Source organism: Pinus tabuliformis, chromosome 9 (genome assembly GCF_031772625.1).
Source record: "Pinus tabuliformis cultivar Carrire ecotype Pingquan chromosome 9, CPIR1, whole genome shotgun sequence".
Taxonomy (NCBI): Eukaryota; Viridiplantae; Streptophyta; class Pinopsida; order Pinales; family Pinaceae; genus Pinus; species Pinus tabuliformis.
In genome coordinates, this window is record NC_142307.1 from 525,990,395 (window position 1) to 526,000,277 (window position 9,883).

Genomic DNA, 9,883 nt, shown 5'->3' on the forward strand with positions numbered 1-9,883 from the left:
GAGCTGCCTGAAGACATATTCATCGTTGACAAGGTGCCAAAAGACACAGAGTCGAGATCTATGACCGACTTTATGGATGATAGCCGCCCACAGTAGTTTCATCAATTCCAAACCAACCTTCTAACATTGAAAAAGAAGGCCATGATAGTACAAGAGGCCATTCTAAAGTAGAACGACGAGCTGGAGGGCATGAGAGCAGTTTATGTCGAGTCAGTGACCAAACTGACTCGCATTAGGGAATGATTGGATTCCTTAATGATACAGCTAAAGTAATCAAAGTCTATCCCAATGTATGGTCTGATAAAATATTTTAAGGTTTCCTTGGCTACTAACAAAGATATTTCAATATTGATCGATATTGTAGTCATAGGTGTGCCAGATGCCTGGGGGATGCTCCTGACTAGGAAATGGTGCACCCCTATTGGAGAACATTTACAAAATGATCTTTCATATGCTATTATACCTATTGTAGATGGAGGACCATTCATCCTATATAGAAAGCCACACATTCCTGAGCATGTGGAGGACATGGAACCATTTCCATTCCCTCAACTTGTTGGAAAATCAAAGAATAACATTCCTTCTAAAGACCTACACCTCAAACAAAATCACTTTGAGTTGAAGCACCATGAGAAGCTTGAGGTTGAATCATTAGGAAATGTCTTTCAAGTCAAGAACACACATTCAAGCAAGACTAAGAGGCAAACATTCCAAAATAAGAAGAAACAATGGGTTAGAAGACAAGGGAAAGAGTTTCAAGTTAGTGATTTAGTACTTGTTGATGAAAATCCCATTTCATTTAGGATCCATGCCCAAGTAGGAATTCAATACTTTTATATTGATAAACTTGATGGTGAACTCCTGCCTACCCCAGTGGGAGGCAACCGCCTTACTTTGTTCAGGAACCTGATATATTTTAGATAAGTAGTTAAATTTCATTTGTGTGTTGCACTTTATGTGTGAGCATCCTACTTATTTCATTTCTCATGTTGTTTTGTTGTCTTCTAGAGTAGATTGCATTTAGCTAGACCTTTTTTAGTATGGGTTCATTATATCATATAAATGTAAGTGTGATGATCAGTACCCTGTACACATGCTAGTAAACATGTTTATTTGAGCGTGAAAGTAACAGTTTTGTGACCCTAGGGATTGTTGGGGTTCTCATGAACTCTTCATTTGAGCACATGGATCTTTTGCTCTACATTGAGCACATGTCCCCGAGTTGGAGGCAGAGATGTTACCCACCAAAATCGGTAACCCCATAACAGAAAAAATTTTCTCCTATCTTTGACAACCAAACAGCCAACAACCCTACACATTACTCAACGATGATGATATGCTACATTCTTATACCATTTTCACAAGTCATTCACTTCTCATCATCCGACATTCCTCTGGAATGAAGGTGAGCTACCTCTTAGTAGGTAGCTTAATCATTTTGCAATCACGTGCTTTTACTTAATATTTTGGGCATTCTAACATGGATAAAGGGGTGATCTGGACGATTGACCGATCTTGACTATAAACTTTATCACCTTACCAAGGAGGGCTAGTCTTTAGCCCTAGTTTAGTGGCACCTCCTCTAAGGCCTTAGGGTTATAGAAGGTGCACTACTTGGAAAACTTCGATTGAAATAGGTTGTCCATAACCATTCATCATTTCCCTGATACCACCTCCATGCATCGGCTTAACTATCATTGGTTCATTGGGCTTTGGCACTCATACATCCACATCCTTGAGTAGGGTGGCAAAACTTTGCCCTATACGTTGAAACAACTATAAGAATGAAAAACATAATATGGCCACAAAGAAAAAAGAAGTTAAAATGCAAAAATGACTAGGACATAATTAACATGTGGGAAAAATCATAGCATGAGCTCTACCCCCCTCATTAGCCATCACACTATTCATAAGTACTTGATGCTCCATCTCATCAAACTGAATCCTTGCATGTCCCAACCCTAATGAGTGAAAACACGACTCATCTTAAGGGGTCAAATAAATGCTATAGCATAAAAAGCAAGATTTGACCCTTGAGCTATGTACCATATAAAAGCATGATAAAAAAGAAGTAAAAGGCACACTAGAGGGGTGTGTTACCGACCGCCTATGGGTAGTAACCATAGGAGAAAATTTTATTCTAGATGGTCCTCAACAAGCAGTCAACAACCCCTTGTAGCCTCTAGATAGCTTAATGTGCCACTATCTCTGCCACCTAAGATGGCCATGTGGTCCCTCACCCATCTGTTATGATCGTATGTTTGAAGGTGCGCCTCCCGACCCTAAAGGTATGGATTTTCACTGGTGTAGTTGAGTAATTTTGTTTACTTATCATGGACACTTTTGGGTATGGATTGGTGGGGGGATTCGGCAGAAAGAGTGCGCTAGGTCTGTACTCTTGTTTCATTAGCCTGATTTGGTGTGGTTAGCCTTGTATCCTAGTCATGTGGGATCTCCTTTAATGGCTATTAGGTTTAGGGCTAGCGCTACATGGAAAATCTTGATTTTGGCTGTGTGGTCCCACTTCCCAACACCATATACATCACTCCCCTTTGCTCATTTTAACCTCATTTATCACTTATCCCATTCGGGTCCACATTTGTCCATTAGGTCCTGCTACCCACAACTTGTGGGTAGTATGCAAAGGAGATTTTTTTTGTCCTAGATGGTCCTTAGTCAGCAGCCAGCAGCCCCTTGCAACAACCAAATAACTCAATGTGCCATTTTTTCCGCCACCTGAGCTAGCCATGTGGTCCCTCACCCATTCGTTATGACCGTATGTTTGAAGGTGGGCCTCATGACCCCAAAGATATGGCTTTAACTAGTATAATTGAGTAATTTTTCTTACTTATCATGGACACTTTTGGGCATGGATGGGTGGGAGGATTCAGTGGAAAGAGTGGGCTAGGTCTGTATTCTTGTATCCTTTGCCCGATTTGGTGGTTAGCTTTGTATCCTAGTCCCGTGAGATCTCTTTTACTAGCCATTAGCTTTAGGGCTAAAACTACATGGGAAATCTCAATTTTGGTTGCATGGTCCTGCATCCCGACACCATATAGATCACTCCCTTCCACTTACTATAGCCCCATTCATCATTTTTCTCATTCTGGTCCACATGTGTCTACACAGGGATAGCCTCCCCCCCTTGTAATGTTCCAAATAGAAATTTTACAACAATAACCAAAGACATGCACAAAAATAATAGCACAACAAATTTCAACAAACACCCATAAACAGAAAAATGCTCTGGAACACCAAAATGGCCAATTTTATTATATGTAAACTGCTGGAGTACAATAAAAAATGGAAGGAGTACAACTAGGCTTGCTCAAGGCAAGCTACAAGCCCTAGGTGATCAATCTCTCAGTGTCCAACTACTGCAATAGTTTGTCCCTCTAGAAATTTGCACTGGCCTAGTTTTCTACACTGCTAGTTGACTTTGCCCCTTGATTTAGCCCCTCAAAACTGTCCAGAAAATTACGTAAATTTAGGTTTGTGATCCTTGCCAAAAACCCAGAAAAACCTAGAAAGGGTTTTGGAAAATTCTACCAACCACTCAGGACCCAAAATTTAAGCTCACTCCACCTAACTCGCTGCTAAATAATCTTGTTGTTTTGGGGCACCAAAACTCCAAAAATTACGCAAGATTAGGAGCAGATTCCTTCAGGCTAGTCTAGAAAAACCTAAAAATGATTTGGGCTAATTCAAACCTCCCAGAATTACCCAAATTTGGTTCTACGTTGATCCGAATTGGATCATTATATTGCTTGTCATCCATCTCGATGCATTGAAGTGGAAAAAGTGGAGGAATAAGCTCATGTGATTGTTTTTACCGACGGGACCCAATTTGGCATAACGGGTCTGAAACCTGTTGGGAGCATTTGAGACATCAAACAACCTTTTTTGGGGGTAAAACTTTCCCGCCAAAGTGTAGCACCATTTCATGCTATTCTACACACAAAGAGCTTTCCAACAGTGCAAGAATCATATCAATCGGACTCTGCATACAAAAGTTATGCCACTCAGAAGATGACCTTCCTATTTTCATCCCTATAGTTCGGGAGGATGCCGCATCAACCCCCATTATTCATGGAAAAGGGGCTAGCCACGTGTTTGTGATGTAAAAGACTCTAGAAGAATCTATATTGTAACTCTAGTTGAGAGTTGATGTGGTCAAACTTAACCACTAGTAGGCTATCGGGCTATGTTATAACCGGGCCACAAGGAGGAAGAGGCATTCCATTCTTTCGAGAGACTTTTGTTCCATAGTTGAGCAAAGATAGCCAGGAGAGATAGGGGGTAGAGCACACGGAGAAGATTTGTATCTGCAACCATATTTCCAGAGAGATAAAGAGAGCGAAGTGGCCTCACCTTCCAGTTGAGTTTTCTCCCAAAAGGGTTTCCAAGAGAGCATATCTCACATATCATGTGTGTGTGAGCTTATTTTGTCATTCTCTACTTTTCTGCTTGATTTACTTTTACATGCATGCACTAATTACAGTTAATTTGACAGATCTAGAAATTAAATAAAACTATAATAGTGTAGAATCTCTGATTTTTAATATAATATTATCAGATTTGTTTTAACGAACTATCCAGTGGAATATCCACGGCACTTTACGAATCATACGCCCTCCTTAACAGTTTCTACACCCCCAACAATTCAAATTGTTGTATATGTCACCAATTCCTTCTCAATTAACTGTAGGATTGCCATACCAATTTCCTCTGGAAGATGTGAGTGAAATTCCTTCCAAAACCCGGCACAAATAAGATGAATGAAGCCCCACAAATTTTGCCAAGTAATACTTTTGTGCAGGCACTAAAATAGTGAGTTTGGCTCTCTCAGGAGCAGCAACTTCCAGCCCCGAAATTCTCCACAAATGCTGGTCCACCCTCAATGAAATTTCTCCTAAATTCACTGGCCAAAATTCCCCTTGAAACTCTCTCAACTCAGTGGTTCGATTTCTGTCCCTTCATCCTCTTGAAATTTTGAACTCGTTGTAGCAAGAGCGAATGTGTCCCACAAAATCCAACAAATCTCTCCCCACTAAGTTCTGAAATACTCTCCTAAGGTGACACTCGAAGTTCACTGAAGCTAGAGATGGAGTTCCCGCTTGGGAATTCCTTGTGCTAAATAGCACTTGTTTACTTGGCTAAACATCTCAAGAAAACTTGTGTTCAAAAGTTAGATTGTCAAAAGATGCCAAAATGGAGGCCACTTCTCCTATTTATAGTTGTTTCTCCTTTTCTCTCCTTGTGGGCTCCACCATTTGATCTCCTTGCCTCTTCCCTCTTCCCTCCAATTCGATTTCGTCAAGGAGTGAGTATTTCCTCATGGGGTGGTCCCCACATCCCACTATGTGATTAATCTTCCCTTTTGTCTAATGTTTGGGGCCTCCCCTACCACACAGAATTAAATTAATTAATTTTCACCCAGTTTTCCTAATTTTGTACCCAAAATTTTATCCATCCAAAATTTACAAAAATTGAAAAAGGCACTTAACTGATTTTTATTGGAAGGGATATTACAGTTCTCCCCGCCAAAAATTACTTGTCAAGCAATTCTTGAACAAGCTCTCCCTCCTGACCCAACTAACACTGCAAGCAATACCAGGGTCCCAATTGTGCCATTGAGCCATCCCCGATCCATGCGCTAACCTGTCATAAAGGTGTCCGGAGATACTAGGGACCCAAGTCATCCAGCTCAATGTGAAGCACCCCTCGTCCCATACATAGACCCAAGGTGTAGTGGTGTGAGAGTCCTCCCACCTCCAGTCGGTACGCAGAGCACCTTGATGCTGCCAAACCCTTATCAACTCCATAGAAAGTTTTCTCGCGAGAAAATCGATCTTGGGTACCACAAGAGGGAACTCCCAAAGATACAACCCAAGTCTCATAAAGCAGATCCCTCGTCCCGGTGTGTCAATCATGGCCACCTCCTGCGGGTAATATAACCACCCAAGTGAGGCGTTATCCCGTTTAAGCTAGTCCCTCGGAAGTGAAGTGCCTGTTATCAAACAAAGTCCCAATGGCAGAGCAGGGTGACCTCCCACTATGAGAACCAACTCTCCCCAATCTGTAACACAACTGCTAAGCCCTGTAGCTCCATGGTCCCAAACTAATCTCAAAGTGAGTCCACCAAGTGAATGATGCATTGGTCTGACCATAACTGCGACCCTCTCATGCTCCTGCAAGGTGATCACTCCGGTGAGTTTCCGCCACAAATCCAATAAAGGGCAACTCCACTGCGTGCAGGTCTATCCTGTCAGGACACCCTACCAAGGTCTCCATCTACTAATCCACGCCCAAACCCCTATCAAAACAATAGGGAGAAGGGCCTTCCTTGACCCACAGTGATCATCCTAATGGTCTCCGACCTGTCATCCGAAGGAGGATGCAATCCTGTCTCTATCATCCCCATGATCCACTCAAAATAAGGTAGTACTCTAACCTAATGGATCCCTGGATCCCATAGCCAGATTGGAGGCCCATTGCTCCCAACTCCTGCTGTCTGCCACCGAGGTGTGCTAATAACTGTCAAAAACCACACATGCCAATCATCCTGCCATACTAGCATAATGCCCCAAATCATCAACGAATCTCTAGGGGTCGAACCACTCTCCGTGCAACTAAAACCCAATGGAATACCTATATGATCTTCCCATGTAGAAACTAGCATGTCCCTGAAGGGAGCTGAACTGCCAAGCCTTGAGAGGTCGAGATCCCGTGTCGATTGCAAAAGGAAACTGCCATGTTGACGCTACGGATCTCTAGTCATAACCGATAGTCCAACATGATCATACTGGGTCCTCCCCTCCTGTATCTCTCAGCGACCATACAAGTAATGACTAAAGCTATTCCCAACATGCGGGGACAACTCAACAATACCAGAGCCTCCCACTCCATGGCTAGCCTCGATCCTAAGCAATAACACGGAATACCGTGCCATGTGGAGAAAAACTTAGTGATCTCCCATGTGTTGACACAAGAATGAGCTAGATCTCTCTCTGTCAAGGTCCGCTCATCTCGAAATGGAGTGATCCACTCATCAACTGAAACCCTGGCTCCCAAGTTTGCAGCGACATAATTCTGACAACTGTTGTGCTCCATCCATGCCTTACCTCTGACTCTTGCGGGTATAGGCTCCATATACAAGAGATAATCTCGTGTATATCTCATGGCCCTGCTCCTGCCTCGCCACACGACAAACACTACCACCCATCCCCGGGTGGTGTACCCAACAACTGCCAGAAGCCTATGTGCCCTCCTGTAGAACAGGTCTATCATCCCCTATGTTGCATGCCCTACAATGCTCCGAAATGCCCTACCAAAGGTGTGTCATACAAGCCCCCCATAGCCATACCCTCAAGGGGGACTCAGAGGCAAAGCATATGCTACCTCTGCAACATACCATGTCATCCCTACGCCTCCACGTGCCAACACATGCATAGTCTGTCTGCCCCAACAAGAAAACTCCTTCATGTCCATGATACTTTGGGTCACATCCATCCGCCTCATGTGGGTCTCTTGTGCCCTACTTCTTGTGATGAGGGCATCAAGGGACAAAAACCAACTCCTTTTTTATTGTATGCAAGTCACTATGGATATACTCAAGAGGCGCTCATCACTGCATATCTCTATACACCACAGAATGCCACGACCAGACTCTGAGTTAGTGTGTAGCGACCTGCATCCTGTCAGAGTCGCCATCTCTACTACAACACCTCCATGACCTCGAATGGGTGGACCTCCCTTCTTGATCCTCTCAGAGAGATCTAACAGGAAAACCTCCCTATGTGCCAACAGCGGTGTCACTAAGGTGTTGCTGCCTAGTGTCCTTTGTAACCCACATATCTATAAGAAAGCCTCATACCCCTACAATGCTCTTTCTGGTGGCCTACTGATGCCACCTCCTTCGATCAGCCCCTGCAAGAGTATGTTGATCATCCTGCGACTCCACGTTTGATTCACATGCCAGGACAACTCACGGACTCCACCTACTCCCCTGTTGATCCAACTAGCCACTAGAGTTGCTCGAAACTCTGATAGAAAACTTTGGGCATGTGTGCCCTCAATCCCCGAATCCAACGCACAACTACTACCATCTCCGAATGACTCAATGATGTGATGGGGAATCCCACCTGGATCCCAAAAACAGTTTGGCCGTCGAACCCCTCTAGTAACCTGTGGCCCCTGTTGAACTATGGACATGGATACATCCTGACACTTAACCCGCTCCATTGGTTACCAACTCAATACCTCTCACCATCCAACCCCATGACAAGGATCAAATGCAAGAGCACCAATATACGTAAACTCCACCCCGCGAGCGTTGCAACCTGTGCAACTCATGTTGCCTCATCTCACTGTCTTGGTCAACATATATGATATGTCTAGCTAACTCAACCACTCTCCCTCCAATGTGCAGAGGTAACCTAACAACACTGCAGACCGCGTCTATGTAAGCCTGAAGAGAGCTATTGACTAGAAGCACTATAACTATGCTAGTTGCATGCATATATATCTGCTCCCCATCAATGGCAAGCACAAAAGATAACTGCTCATCCTCCTCCATCATGGACTCAAAAGGAGACCTGAGCTGCCCCACCATAGGTAGCTCCTCTGTTAATTTTTGGTATGTTATATGCTAGAGCAATTTATTTAAATTTTCACAGTTAGCAATCACATCAGCATTACGATAAATTGCAGATAGAACATAAATATAAAACACAGAAGACAAGCCAAGACAAGAGGACACAAGATGTGGTTCGAGCCAGGGACAAACCCCACAATCTGTGGGGAAACCCTTTGATCAAATCTTCTTTTATCTTCAAAGTTCAGCAGAGAAAGAGAGAGAGAGAGATAGTACAATTACAACAGAAGTCAACACTTTGACTTGTCTGGATCTAAGCATAGATCATCTCGTATAACAATGATATCAGTTGAAGACATTCTGCTTCAACTGATTCTCCAAGGTGGCTCTTTCCCCTGTCATCGTGCTGCATTTGGTTCTCAGCTGTACCACTGCATACAACACCATGCTGCACTAATCATGATTATCATCATGCTGCCCATGTCCATGATCTTATCCATCATCATGCTGCCCATTCATCATGCTGCCCATGATCATTACGTTGCCCATGCATCATGCTCTCATTCATCATGATGTTGTCCTATTCATCATTTTGCTGCCCATACCCATCATGATCAGAGACTATCCATCCTTATCATTCTCATTATGTTGACACTGTAACCATCATTACTACTTATGATCCTTGTCATTGTGACTGCTCTATTACAATGACAGTGATTGGTTTATGTCATACATCAGTACTCTAATTCCCCTTGAGGTATGTGAGTTAATAGAAACAAATATAAGTATATGCCGAGATCCTAGCTACAGGACTTAATACCCTTCAGCTCCATCCAGTTGATGAGAACACTTACAGGTATGACGAGATGTTGCTCATAGATATTCCGAGATCATCATTAGCCTTCTCTAATTTATTCATCCGAAGATAATTCCTTCAATCACAGGTAGGCCGAGTATCACATATTTCATCATTGTGATATGTCTGGACAGATCTAAATACAAAGCCGAGATGTAACCCTTCTTACTTCTGGCAATCCTGATCACTGTTTATAACATGCCGAGGTTGCATTAGATACACGGTCCTCTTTGTCCATTCGATATGTATACGAGTGATATCACTTACGCTTTGACTGCGGCTACTGCACCCGAAATTTCAGAGAGGAAGAATGCGAAGTTCTTAGACTGCGTGAACAGGTCTCCATTGACTGCGTTAACAGGTCTCCATTGATGCGGCTTCATTATTCCTCAACTGCGGCTACCCTTCCTTTACTGTATAGCGTATATATG